At 29.8% G+C, this 12,672-nt stretch overlaps 1 protein-coding gene across 6 annotated transcripts in view; it reads left to right on the forward strand.

The window, feature by feature from the left end:
• LOC145256384 (mitogen-activated protein kinase kinase kinase kinase 5-like) overlaps positions 1-12,672 on the forward strand; it is a 662,642-nt gene that overhangs the window by 423,741 nt on the left and 226,229 nt on the right. The gene's annotated exons all lie outside the window — the stretch shown is intronic.

A 12,672-nucleotide genomic window follows, 5' to 3' on the forward strand; every position in this document is an offset into this window, starting at 1 on the left:
CTGATGGTATCCACGTATACATATATATGCACACAAATGTTTTTTTATTCATTTGGAGTAGATTCAAATAAAAATATTTCAGAGTTAGTGTTTGAGTTTGTTATATAACAGTGCATATTTACTGTTTAAATTTATAATGTACTTGGTGGTTGTGAGAAGTTGAAATTAGTCAGAATTTACAGTTGGCGATTTAAAAGTTATGGGTGTTTTAATATATTAGAAAGAACTATTGATTTCAATTAAAACAAAAAGTTAAAATTTAAGCTAATACAGATTATTACTTCCGTTTTATTTGTTTGGGTTAAGTCGTATTAAAGGTGATAGCATTTCTATAGTATAAGAATTGAGGCAAGGACTACAACACCTACAGATAATCTTAATCTTGTCAAATATTTCTATTAAAAGTAAACATCATTAAAAAGTTTGAGGGATATAACATGCATGTATATGCCAAGTGCTAAAACCTCAGTGAATGAATTGAAGGAAATAAATATTTGGTTTATGTAGAGAAATTGCTTGGAAGTAATGGGTATAGTCATATGGAATGATTTTCCAGAGCGGTGCTGACAAAGATGCTGTAGTAATGAAATTAGTCAATACTTAATTTTGTGGAGTTTAAGTGGAAAGGTGCATTTTTGTGGGATCTTAGTATATGTAGTCTTAGAGACGTGTTTGATAGGGACATAAGGTAGAGGAGTATGTAAGTGATTAAGGAGGTGTAATTTGTAATGCCTACAATTTATTCATGTCTCTTGTTTTTTATTTAGGAGTTTATCCTTATCTTTAAATTTTATGATAAAGAGTTTTTCATTTAATCAAAGGAAACAAGGGGAGTTAAGTGATTGATAAGTTCTGTTTTTTTGTTTTGTTTTGTTTTTTTCAGGATCTCCCAGTTAATAATTGGTGTTAAGTTTTTTCCTATTAGTTCACTGTAATATGCAGCCAATGATGTCTTATCACTATACTGGATTCATATCGGAAATTTTATGTCCAGTTTATCTTTGCTTGAAAGTATTGCTAGTTTGACCTATGTAGAATTTGTTAGTGGCAAGGTCCTCGTTTGTTCTAATGTTAGCTAAATATATAACAGAGGTTGCCAGACAGTTGTGTTTGAGGGGACTATTATATTTATCTCTACAACTGCGTTTTTATTTTTTACTCTGGTTACATTCAGTTTTATCATTTAAAATTTTATTGTTATATTTTTTTATTATTCTTTCCAAGTTATTACTGTAACTGTAGCTTAATTTAAGTGTTTTTGTTAAATATTTTGTGAGGGATATTTTAGAGGGAATGTGTAGCTTAATGAGATTTAAGAATTTTTTTCTAAGGTTGGTTTTAACCATTTGATTAAAGAGCATGGTAAACCAAATGATTTTCCTTTTACAGGTTTTATTTTTAGATGTGGATGTTTTCTTAGCTCTATGTACTCTAATTTAGTTTTTTATATCCACTGTTTACAAGGGCCTTATTGTAAAAATTTTTATGTTTATCAAATATTTCCTTGGATGAGGAGTTAGAGCTAATTCTTCTGCTAATGGATTTGAAGATATGTTTAATGATAGTTTTAGGGTGATTTGAGAAAGGGTGGACGTATATAGGGTTACCGTTATCTTTTTTATGGGGTTCATAAGTTCCTTTGTTCAGGTTTAGTATAATATCTAGGAAGTGAACTATTTTTATGTTTGTGGTAATTTCAACCTTAAGATTGTTTTTTCTAAATATTTTTATATTTTTTTATCACATTTAGCACCATCAGCAGTTTTACTAGAAGACCATCATCCCTACATAAGCCAATTGTATCAAGTAGTAGTTAGATTGTATAGGATATAATTTGTCTGTAATTTGCACAATCAAGAAATCCTATGGGAATATCAAATGGTCCAGCTTGATTTTTAATCTATTGTTCATTTCTATCAATCAGGAAAATGTTTCTGCATTTTCTAATGATATTAATCTCGTCCTTAGAGATGTCAGTAAGGAGAGAGGCAAATTCCATGGCATCATTGAAGAGTTTTTTAGTAATAGAGGGATGGTAATTTGTGTTTTCAAATTGGATGAAAGAACATTTATCCTTGTTTTTTTTATCCTATAGAACCAATCGATTGCATCAACCGTATTGATCCATTGGTTTAGATTATATGTGTTCTTGATCTGAGAATTAATCCTTTCCAAGATCCTTGTACTAATTTTTCCGATTTTGGGTCTAATAGAGTTAATCAGTCTTGTAGTTAGTTTGTTGTCAAAATCTTGTTCATGGATCTTTAAAAGAATAAAGGCTTCCTTATTTACTAATTTATTAACTCTATTACTAATTTCTAGCTTGTCAGCTATTGATTTGTTATCCAAGTTAATTTTTTTCCACTAAATCAAAATTTTCTTTTTTGTAATAACTTGTAATGTTCTATTCCAATAATTTAAAGTATTCTGGCTTGATTACCTTGTAAAAGTTCTGTATTTTATCTGCTTTAACAAGTATTTCTTTTGTATTTTGAATTTTTGTTACAATTTTGTTTAATCCTTTTTGGAAGTTGTTTTTTCTGTTGTGGAAGGTAATATCCCTAACCATCTTTGCCAGATCTGCCCCAAATAATCCAATTATTCAACATGAGGTGGCAACTCCTGGCTTTTAAATAGTGATCCTTGTGGCCTTTATTCATTGAGTTGTTAAGGAAAAAGTGTGCCTTCCATTTCATCCTTCTGAATTGATTTTTCTTTCTTTTTTCTTTCTTTTCTTCTTTATGTCTTGTCCTTTTCTTCCTTATCTCTTAACCTTTTCACTGATGTGTGTAAGGATGAGAGTGGTGGGGCAGGGATATACAAGAGAGCAACGTAAATTGTACATTTTCTGACCACATAAAAATTCTAGTCAAATTAAAAGCATTTTTATAACTGAATAACCCCTTTTAGCATAGATATGTGAAATCCACATCCCCTTACTGTTTGAACCTATACACACTAGTATGTTTAAGATTTAGGGTGGCCATCACACAGCATACCATACGATTACCTTTCTTTCTAGTCTCCCATTACTTCTATCTTGATCTTTAACCCTTTCTCATTCATTCCTATATCTAAACATACTCAAATCTGCACCCCTATTGGGCCTTATTTATGTACAACCAAATCTTATTTTTTACAACATTTAACAGAACCTCCTGATATTAACTCCATGTGATGAGGAAAACCTGATATTTTCATTACAAACTTTGCTTTTGTATAAGCTGTATTGCCTGAAGAGGTCTCTAGTTACTGGTAACTAGCTGACCGAAACAGGGTCATAACTGTGTAACAACATATTACTGCTTATGTAAAAGTAAATAAAGAGTATACCTTGCTCTACGTTGGTAATGAGCACTGTTGTATTAACCTCGTTTAACTTCATTGGTTACTTAACCTCTGGAAAACAATAACCTAACTGCAGTATATTTTGCCCTCCATAACTTTCTATCTGAAGCATCATTTTCAAATGCTTGTCTTTATACCAGCAAGTTTATCTTTCAGTTTGTCTTTATACTTGAAGAATAAATGTCTCGCACTTCAACTACCTTCCTATAATTAACTCTAATGAATTGCTTTGAGAGTTGGCTTTCATCTCTGCAGACAAGGTGATCTGCCTAACAAAGTTAAAATTTCATTAGACATGCTTAATACATCTCACCCCTCAAATAAATCAGAATTGGAAACTCTATCCATCTATGTTAAACCCTACATACTGTGAAGGCAACATTTATGAAAAAGTATCCAATTGTACAATGTTCCTTAGATACGAGGTCCATGTTTTTAGTCTATACAACAATATCAATATATTCTCAGCACGATAAATAGAAATTTTAGTTTTAAGAGACAACCCTTTTTCATTTCATACTCTAGATTGTAGTTTGCCAAACGTGTTTGTTGCTTTCGAAATCCTATTCCTTATCTCATTATCGAGCGATGCTAATGCATTCACTTTGCTTCCTAGATAAAGGAAAGATTTTTACTTCAAAGGGTGTCTATCAATCAAAATTTTGTGGAGAGGTTCCTTGTAGGTGGGTTTTGGAATCTTCACGCCTTCTTCTTGCAATGGTGTATGCTTTGGCTGAAAATTGACTTCTATCTTTTTTGTATCCTTATTGCTTTTAAATACTAAATGCTTCGGCTGCATTAGTGAACTTATCACCTATTTCTTGTGCTTCTTCAAAGGATGTGGCAACAATTGCAGCATCATCTGCGAAAAGAAAGTCAAGAATCATTTTACTTCTTGTCAGTGTTTTGATGATTAAAAGTCCTCCACTTGTTCTAAATTCAAATCGAACACCTTGCCTTAAAAGCATGCTGAAGCATCAATGAGAAAATGAAAGCAAATGGTACAAGAGCCATAACACAGCCTTGCTTTGTTCCTGTCTTCACGTTGAATGATATAGAGAACCTTCCATCTGCTCATATATGGGCCTCCATATTTTCGTGGAAGGATATGATTACATTCAACATTTTTTTCACAGACACCTATTTTGTTTTAAATCTTCCAGAGTGCATCTTTATTGACTGAGTTACATGCTTTAGTCAAATCAATGAAAACGATGTTCACATCCTTCTGCTATTTAATGGTGACAATAAATAATGTCAATAGTTCCTCTGCCTGACTTAAAACAACACTGTGATGTTGGATAAATTTTATCCACAAGATAATTCTATTCAAGATGATCCTAGCTAATAACTTTTCAGTAACTGAAAGCAAAGATAAGATATATCACAATAGTTACCACAAGCCACTCTCTTACCTTTATTCTTAAAGGGATGCATTATTGATGAATTCCTAAAATGCTGGGGTATACAATCCTTATATATCAACCATGTGAATTTTTACGTTTGTCTCTTTAGAAAAATACATCTGAAACCATGTCTGCATTTTACTCCGGCAGTTTTTTTTTTTTGTTTTGTTTTTTTTATTAAAAAATATAATGTTTTAAAAAAAAGTCTAAAACAACTGCTTGTGTTTTATGATACAAAGTTAAGTCTTTGTAAAACAACAAAAGTCCAGGAATTGTTCAGCTAAGTTTGGGTGCATGGCTCTTTTTGACAAACGTCGCTTGTCTCACATAACAAGGAATACAGCAATTCTTGAACATTTGCACCATTCATGTCTCCAAAATGTCATTGTTCACCAGTTTATGTGTTTTCCTTTTTCTTCCAATCATATTTTTTTCTTAATTAGCATTAGTGCTGAGTGTTGTAAAGTTTTGCTCTTTTTCTTTGTCCTTGCTATTTGCAGAGTGCACAAAGCATTACACCAACAAAAAACAATCTAAGAAATTAAATTAACATTGAAAAAATGATCTTTACAAATCATGACATTTTGTATTCTTACCCCACTTCTAAGAATTCGCAGATAATACTTTATATTCTTCTCGCCTGTCTGGCATGGTTAATAATATGACTTTAAATTGCATCCAATTTAGGGGCTTTGGAAAGTAAGAAGTTACTCCCAGGTCCACTCTGACTCAGTTGTAGTAACTATTTGAGTTCCATTTATGGATTAAATAGAAATTTGTTCACTGATTATTTGTTTAGAAAATATACACCTATAAAATAAATTAATCCAGAAAGCAATTGGATACAAAACCTGTAAAATTTTACATAAAATGACAGTTGACACGCTTTAAAACATAACAATAAAATGCTGTCATAAACTCTTTGAATCTCTGTGCTATTCAATAACAAACAAATGGTTCATTTTAAAATGTTACTATCTATATGAATATGGTAGCATTGTGTGTTGGCAGCCATTTTTGACAGCTCTTAAAATTAGTTATTCAAATTTTGTAATTTATTGAAATACAAATGATTTTAAAATGGAAAAATCTGATAATTAGATTCACAAAGCAGCTAAACAACAGAGTGCAATATTGTGTAAAATTATCAATTAAAAAAACATCTGCAAAATTACTTATTAAAATGCACCAACATACTAAAGGTAGATGACTATTGTCACTCTTTAGTTATCACTACTTCCAGGTCCACTCCGTTACAAAAACTGGATTAAAAATAATGCACCTTTTTTTTTTTTTTTTTTTTTTTTTTTTTTTTTTTTTTGTTATTGTAAGTTTCAATAAAAGTTGTTGAATAGAATTAAAGAGGGGAATATTTGATTGCTTTGTTTGTAAATAGTAAATTTGCACAGGAAAGTAGATTAAAATTGTAGGCATTTTGCAACACTCATTAAATCATAATGAATGACTCATCACCTCTCCCCACTTCAAAATAAATGCTGACACAATTTATAAACATGTCCATAAAATAAAACAAGAAAGAAAAGAAATTATGAATCAGATATAAACATTTTTCTGTCTTTAAATATGACACATAAATAAGTCTTGTATTTTTGCTAACATTTCAATAATTTTAATAAATAATGAGCATAAAAAAGATGTTGAATTCTTGGATTATTGGGAAGCATTTTCAAACCAGTATCACATGACAGCAAAAGTAAACACGAAATTTTATGAAAATAAAGAACGCCACTTTTTAATATTAAAATTTAAGATTTTTGTATTAAAAGCAAAATAATTTCTTTTTCAATAGTTGTATTAAAAAAAAATTCAATTTTTATAAATTATGGCACCAGCAAATTAATCACAGCACAACAAAGAAATGTCTTGCAACATTTTATCAATAAGATCGGTGACAACTACAATTTGAAATTATGTTTTTTTTATAATGAAAATTTCAACTAATAGTTGAGATTGTATCATTCGAACTACTATTCTTCGATCTCGAGAAGATGGTTCCTTAGAACTAATTAGTAATAAGCTTTATCCTGTTGCACTACATGTCCATATGTTAAGTAGTAATCAGTTCTAAGTGACAAAGGTTGAAGGTTCAATCTTCAATACTAATATATTAGATAAATTAAGACATCTATGGAGTTATGGCTGATGAAACGAGAACACTCTACCCCCATGGATTACATGAATTGGATTCAGTTAAAAATTTTGTATAAATTAAGAGTTCAACAAGGCACACCTGAAGTTAAAAGTTGTGAAAATAACATGTAAGGTGAAAATAGTAGTCTGAATAATACAAATTATCAAGCCTCATCTAAAAAAAATTCCCAAATAATAGATACTTTTGTTTAATATTTTTTACATGATTGTAATTGTAACTAAAACCACCCATGAGCCATTGGATCAGTATTTCTTATAGATATTATTAAATATTTATGAACCGTTTGAGATTTCCAAATATTTATAAAAACTGCCATGGCTGATAAACAATCTATTCCAACGGATAAAATATGGTTTAGTTTAAAATTCTGAAAAGTGCAACAAAGATTCCAGTGTTCAAAAAGATCAATCTGTCAGAGTTAACCAACCAAGATGAGAAAAGTAGTTTGAATCATTTGAATAAGACAAATTTATGAAGACCTTTTGGAATGTCCCAATGAATCTTTTGTAATTTCATAATAAACTCTCTCTCTCACTTTTATCCCCCTCCCCCTCGCTCCACCTTAATCTCACTTTCTCTCCATTTCCCTTCCACTCTCAATATTTGCATCATGTCATTCCTTTTACCACTTCACTCATCATTTGCCCTTAATATTATTTACCCTTCCTCTCACCATCTAAAATATTCATGTATAAACAAAAAGTGTGCACAATTACAAGCAAGATAACAGTTTTAGTGGCTTATCGATATGAATAGTCATGTTCTTTATTTCCATTAAATCTGTTTGTTTTACTGTGTTGAAAATACTTCAGATTAATCTAACACGGAAAAAACTTGTACACATTTTCAGAGCTTTTGTGGTGTGATTATTTTTCCAGGTTTGTAAATACAATCCCAGTTTAGTCATTTGAGGCCAATAACTGGGGGTGGGGGTCGGGTAACCAGTGTCAATTGGGGTCACCAAAGTCTTTTGAGAAAGTTGGTTACTTTCATGTCTCTCCACAAAACCAATACTTAAATAAAAAGTCATACCAGCTTATCAGTCCATTCGTGAGACAACCAAGAATGTACATACTTTTTTTTTTTTTTTTTTTTTTTTTTTTTTGCCTTTTAAAACCTCATAGTTTTAATATCACAAACTAATGTGACTGTTTTGTTCAATTTTGATGAGATTTGAACGCTACTCTTTAGATGAATTCATTCTTTTTGTCTTAATTTAATGTTTTGAAATTGTCCATATTTCAGTAAACCTCTTGAATGCATCTGATTGTTTAGATTATAATTTTAAATCTGATTAAATATAAAGGAAAAAAACGGAGATGGGGTGCTTGTATGAAAAAAAAAGCTGATATGTTGAAAAGAGATGGAAATAAAAGCAGATGCCTTTAATACATTGGATGTCGTGAGTTTCATGGAGACTCAGTTTCTTTCAAAAATAGACATCCCTGGTATTTAGTTGAAAAATACTTCACATTTAAAACCACAGGTAAACAGGCATCACAATGCATTTAATCAAAATCAAGAAATCTCAATTATGCAAAATGTGCACATCATTTTTGTGCAAATGTCATGTAATATCAAGATTCATTAGTGTCCATTACTATGAACATCTACATGATCATTAATGAAATAAATACATTTTGTTAGGAACATCTGAATTGTATTTATAATGGAACTGCAAGGATGTCTGCTTATTAACACCTTGTCTGGTGACAAAAGCGAATGATAGCAGTGGCAGTAACATATTAACCACTGAAACTGTGTTAACACCGTCGGGTTGGACGAGGTATTGCACATACTATCATATGTTGAATGTTAAAAAAAATTAAAGAAAACTACTATCTTAAGCACCTGTAAATGTTGATAAAAATTGGCTTTCATGATTCATTTAAAAATGTAGCTATTACAGTAAGTGATGACAATAAATTAGAATCATGGTTGAGGGTTTTGGAATTAAAATGTGAAATTACTATTATTCTTAATGATTGTTTTTTTTATCAAAATGATTATACAAATAAGTAAAGTGTTTCTTTCAGAAGAAATTGTTCCTTTTTCTGTGATGAAAAAATTAAAGCTGATGTGCAAGCAAAAAAAAAAAATTCTGCATTTGTTTTATTACAAAAATGTTGATTTTGTGCATCTAATTTATCCTATTTAAAAAAAAAATAAAATAAAAAAATAATAGTTCTGAAAGATTTTTCAATTTTCTTTCATTTTTTTAATGTAATTATTTTAACATATATATATCATATTTCATATCATATATTTCGTTTTTGTCTCTGGATCTCACAATTAAAATGGCTGATAACTGTAGATGATTTCATGTGCAAAATAAACTCTTCTCAAAACTTTTTAAACCTATTTATTATTCTGAATTTATTTTTTTATTTTTAAAGAATTGCATTCAGTTTTGTTCTCTCTTCATTTTCCAATTTGCTCCATGTACGACACTGGCATCAATATAGATGAATTCATGTTTCAAAGAAAGTTTTAATGTCACCCTGCTCCAAATGAAGAATAGTTTGGACTCGTAATTGTCTGTATTTTTGAGATGAAGTGTTTTCATTGACTGAGATTGTCGGACTGACTTCCTCATCTTGGTTGTTATAGTCACAACGTTTCGGCCGTTTTGCCCTCCGGCCTTCATCAGGTGTTTGGTATCGAACTGGGGAACCGTTTGTTAGGAGTCTCAAACCCAACCCTTTATTATTATTACGGGGGTACCGTGTTCAGACTCCAGCTAGACTCTGGGACATAGTTGCTGATTCTTTTTGAATGTTACAGAGCCCAGCTGAAGTCCGAACACGGTATCCCCGTAATAATAATAAAGGGTTGGGTTCGAGACTCCTAACAAACGGTTCCCCAGTTCGATACAAAACACCTGATGAAGGCCGGAGGGCAAAACGGCCGAAACGTTGTGAGTATAACAACCAAGATGAGGAAGTCAGTCCGACAATCTCAATCAATAGTTTTGACTCTTTCAAAACTTCAGAATGTATTTTGATATTAAATATTAAAATGGAAATTAGTTTAAACTTTGAAAGGGCTACTTTTCTCATTACATTTTTTCAGTTAACAAATCCTCTATAAGATGAAAGCTTTAAAGTCACTTTCCTCATTGAACCATGAAATCTAAATTTCTGGCTTTCATCTGGAATTGAAATTCAAAATAGTTTAGTTTTACAAGTTTTGTATTAGAACTTTATTGTAGCTTCTTTACAATCAAGCAACATAAAAAAAGTGCCTTATGTTTTAGATTAGTTTTTAGATGTGGCTGCGTCAATCATATTTAGCTCTTAGAATTGCGCTGCTTTTCCATATTCTAATTTTTTATATACTGGCTATATAATAACATTACCCCTTGCAGATTTCAAAAACTACATCTATTAACCGATTGAATATTTTTGCTTTTCGGAACAAGTTGCCATAAAGAAAAGCAATAGCATAAAACATTTTAAAATTGAATAAAAAAAAGATAATGGTGACAAAAGAATTAAAAAGGCATTGTTAAAGGAAATATTTAACAGAACTTGATTTGTATATTCTATTAATAATGTAAATGTTCTTAGGAGCTTGAAAAATGGAAGTGCGTGAAGAGGAAAAACACTGTTCAGAGGTTTTGCTATGTTTGTGCTTACATTAAACTACAGCCGTACAAAACTATGATTATCAATTGGATATATGTATAGCTGCTAGTATTTCTTGAAACTTTTTGAAAGATAATTAATTTTGGACATTCAAGTTTTAACAAAGAGAAAATGGTGAAAAATTTATTTTAAAATATAAGTTATTCATTCGTGAAAAATGGTTAATTAAAAAATGTGCAACTTCTAAAGTTAGAAGCAAGTGTTGAAATAGTGACTATAGTTTTATATGATTGTAATTTAATACGCACTCACAATTTGCATTAGTGGAAATTTTTTTGTATAAAAAATAAATCAAAACTAGTTATTTGTTATTGAAATACTTTTAGAATTTATCACCATAAAAGAAAGTGCAGTCATTTTATTCTGATTTTAAAGAAGCACCAGTTTCATCTATAGAAAAGACAAAAAAATTCAATTCAGTAAACTTCTTGAATGCATCTGATTGTTTAGATTATAATTTTAAATCTGATTGAATATAAAGGAAAAGAAAAATTCTTCAGATCTTTTAAAATAATTTAAAAAAAAATAGGTTCAATATTTTTTTAGCACGGATATTTTTATTTTGGTTATGTTTAAAACATGAACATAACCTAATAATGTAAGTCTTATCTTCTCTATTATTGTATGAAGTATTCGCAAAGTTATGCCATGGAAATGTTGATAAATCCAAAATTGATCCGGCTGAAATTTGGCATGGTGGTTATATGCCAAGAGCATCAGATCCATACATTAAATTTGAAAAAATTCTGTCAAAAATTTTACTATAACCAAACTTTATAAGATCATAGTTAAGGTCATATTTGTGACTTCTAGGCTATGGATCAAGTAGCAAGTTTCCATGGTGAACCAAAAACAAAACTTGTTACTCAGTTTTTCTGTAACTTTGACAATTGATCCAAAATTTCAATTAGTTTTAAAACCATGGGTGATATTTCACCAAATTTGGTGATGATTATTCAACCAATGTAGACGCTAGTCTGTATACTAATAAATAAACAAACTAAATCAAAAATATAATCTTTTTGGCAGAGATAATAAACCAATGGGTTGTTTTGTAAATAAAATGAATAGCATGTTTTTCTGTACATTTTCAATTTCATATTTATTTTAATTAAAAAATTTTTAAAATGTAATTAAAATATTTTTTTTATTTATAAAACTTTTTAGTTGATCAAAATTCATAAACAAACAAGAGTTAAAAATATTTAAAAAAAATGCTTTTTAAATAAAAGGATGTTGGGCAAATATTGTCACACCCAATTTAACAAGCCAAGCTAAATTAAAAAAATGATGTATTTTCTATATATATTTTTTTTAATTTAATTTAATATGTAGATAAATCATATTTACGCTATATTTTTGTTATAAAAGGGTGTTAAAGTAAAAGTCGACAGTTATAGTCTCTAATTTTGGGATGCATTTCATATCAAAGATCCAAACTAATTAAAAGGATAAAATAATCATTTTTGTTGGACCACATGGGATATGGCTCATCATCATCCACACAACTAAAAGCAATTTAAGATCATATTCTGTTAAAGGTATCTTAACCATTATCATACATGTAAGAATCTACCTTAAAAATTAGCGAAAAGTAGTTTGCTTTTTTTTTTTTTTTTTTCACTTTAATTAAAAGATCTTTTCTATTGAAAAATTGAAATCCTCGTTTATTACCATTAAGTCATGCTAAAATATTATCAGTGATGAACACTTGCTATAGTTGTTATATAATTAAAAGATGAAAATGGATTAGGATTCTTGTGTATGCTTTGAATTATTTGGATAACTATTCTCATCTTGTAACCATCAATCATTTTTTAAACTTAGGAACCTTTTAGTCAGACTTGGGAACCTTTTATTTGGACTGAAGAATTTTTATATCAGACTCAGAAACCTGTACAGAATTTTGAATTGGACCATATTTTTTTTTTAATTCATTGGCACAGATGCTTCTCATTTTATTAGAAATTACAGCATAGATGTGTTCATTTTTATGTAATAAAAAGTGAATTTTCTTCAATCTTCAGAAGACTTAATTGACTCAAATCTAATTCTTAATCACTAGTTTATATGTATGGACTAAATAAAAAGTTCTCTG

Source organism: Euprymna scolopes, chromosome 32 (assembly GCF_053919585.1).
Source record: "Euprymna scolopes isolate OS-2025 chromosome 32, ASM5391958v1, whole genome shotgun sequence".
Taxonomy (NCBI): Eukaryota; Metazoa; Mollusca; class Cephalopoda; order Sepiida; family Sepiolidae; genus Euprymna; species Euprymna scolopes.